Source organism: Octodon degus, unplaced genomic scaffold, assembly GCF_000260255.1.
Source record: "Octodon degus isolate 3935 unplaced genomic scaffold, OctDeg1.0 scaffold00016, whole genome shotgun sequence".
In the NCBI taxonomy this organism is placed as follows: domain Eukaryota; kingdom Metazoa; phylum Chordata; class Mammalia; order Rodentia; family Octodontidae; genus Octodon; species Octodon degus.
The window spans coordinates 16,322,145-16,324,745 of NW_004524592.1; the positions used below are offsets into that span (position 1 = coordinate 16,322,145).

The window sequence follows — 2,601 nt, forward strand, 5'->3', positions numbered from 1 at the left end:
TTGTAGATCCTTTGTCAGTGTCAGCCATGTGGATGAGTCACGGCCATTGCTTGACCAATTTGTTCTCTGTGAAAGCCTGAGAGAATGTTTTCTCTCCAGGTGACTCTCCTTAGGCACACTCTATGTTATCAATTGCATTGCTCTGTGGCCCCATAATCTCCTTGACCAGAAAATTTGGAGCACAACTGAGTTACATGATGTTACAGTACAAGTTTTCCTATGTATGAATCTTTTCTAAGTTTGCCCTTCAGATACTCTCAGATGTAGAAACTATAGTCTTATTCTGACAAATCTTTGCAGATAAAAGCCATTTTCCAGAAAAACCCATATGGCAATCAGAGGCACAAGCTCAGAAAGAACAAACCTCCACTCTACCTGTACATGAGATACTTGCTTTCTAACACCCTGCTTGTTAAGATCAGCAGTCCTTTAAACTGTGCATAGATTTAAAATTTAAAATTTCCTAATGAGAAAAAGAGGACACTATAAACTCATTTTCATATGACAAGATTTATAGGAAAAAAGATTAAATGTGAATTGTCTGGTTTTTCCTGTGCATCAGTGATTCCTTTACATTCCAGTTGAATACTGCCTCATTGTACTCTGTGCCTAAGGATTTTGTCTTTCTAAAACTATTTCTCAAAAAACAGAAACAAGGGGGCCTGCTCCTTAGCTCAGTTCTTTAAGTGGCTGCTTCAACAAAGCAGTCAGCCTCAGGTTGCTGTGGTTTGATTCCCACAACTCAAGCCAGCCAAACCTGCCCTGAAGGCATTCAGAACCAAAAAAAAAAACAAAAACAAAAACAAAAAAACCCAAAAAACAACCAAAACAAAAAAAAATTTCTCTACCCCCATACCTCTAATGACCCATCTAGTCATGTGTGTAATAAACACTAAGCACGTTACAAGGTCCTCTCCTTTTCTAAAAGTGTAAGTGCCCTTATGTAGAATCTTCCTGAGGCTCAATCACATCACTCAACTTAAATTACTTAATTAATGCTGCATTACAGGTCATACTCATTATAGCTATTAACAACGTCCTATCAGATCACATGAACTAGAAAAACACACATAAAATGTCATGTTACTTGATCATACTCTAAAGATTATAAAACACATTCTTCTAAGTCCCCAAATGAGAGAAGGAATGAGAAAATTAAAGAAGAAAAAAGGAAACAAAAGAGCAGGTGGCAGGGAAAGTGAGAAGAGAGAACAGAAGAATGAAGAGAAAGCAGAAATACAGAGGCCAAAGTCCCCCTGTTAATTACACTGCTGGCAACAAAACTCTGAAGTAAGAGTTTGATAGGACTTTTTTGTGGTGTCTTTCTGTTCTTGATCCTGAGGATGAATATGATGAGGATATGATGACAGTATATCAGGCCCTTCAAAGATACTCAGATATTGGACTAGAGTAAATGACAGGGAAAGAGCTGAGTGCTTGATGACCTCAGTGAGGTACACTGTACCCATGGAAGACACCTTCTGTTTCTCAGCAGAGAAGATCCTTAACAAGGAGGCCACAGCTAAGATACAAGAGAACACAATTGAGACTAAAGAGGGGCCGGGGAGATGGCTCAATAGAATAGTAGAATAAGTACTTGCCTGGCAAGCACGAGGGCTTGAGTTCAATCCCTGGTTCTGCCAAAAACAAACAAACAAGCAAACAACAACAAAAAAAAAAAGGCTAAAGGGCCAATGAAGTCTTACACACAGTCTGGAAGCTTTCTTTCTTTTCTCCTCAATTTAACATCATGTAGCAGAGAAAATCGTAGGCTCTATAACACTCACATGGAAAAAAGTGAGAGATGACTATAGTCACCAAAATGCTATAACTGAACATATCACATATGCCAGGACAAAGCCCTAAGACAGGCACATTCACAACAGGTACTCCAATATTGTGACACAAAGACATGGAAAGGGACACATACCATGCCTGGAAAGCCTGCATAGCAAAAGCTAAAAAAAGAACATGTGGTTAATTTATGTCACACATGTGAAATAGTAGTGAAGGCACAGTAAATTAATATCATTAATGATCACAGTGCAAGCTTTGAGGACCTGAGTTTGATCCCCAGTACCTCATACCATGCTGGACACTGAAAACAGAAGTGGTGGCACACACCTGTAATCCCAGCACTGAGGAGGCTGAGAGAGGGAGTTCACTGAGTCTGAACTGCATGGGGAGACTCTGTATCCAATAAGTAAATAAACATAAATTTTAAAAAGAAAAAAAAAAATGGCTTTTCTGAAGACCTGGCAAGATGGCGGAAGTGGAGCAAAAGAAGAAGCGAACCTTCCGCAAGTTTACCTACCGCGGCGTGGACCTCGACCAGCTGCTGGACACATCCTACGAACAGCTGATGCAGCTCTATAGTGTTCGGCAGAGGACGCGGCTGAACCGTTGACTTCGGCAGAAGCAGCATTCACTACTGAAGCGTCTGCGCAAGGTCAAAAAGGAGGCACCACCCACGGAGAAGCCCGAGGTGGTGAAGACACACCGTCGAGACCGAGATGGTGGGCAGCATGGTGGGTGTCTACAATGGCAAGACTTGCAACCAGGTGGAGATCAAGCCTGAGATGACTGGCCACTGCCTGGGCG

General features: G+C 41.4%; 1 pseudogene; it reads left to right on the plus strand.

Annotated features, from left to right (window-relative positions):
- The first annotated feature begins 2,255 nt into the window (after positions 1 to 2,255).
- LOC101566233 overlaps positions 2,256 to 2,601 on the plus strand; it is a 2,723-nt pseudogene continuing 2,377 nt past the window's right edge.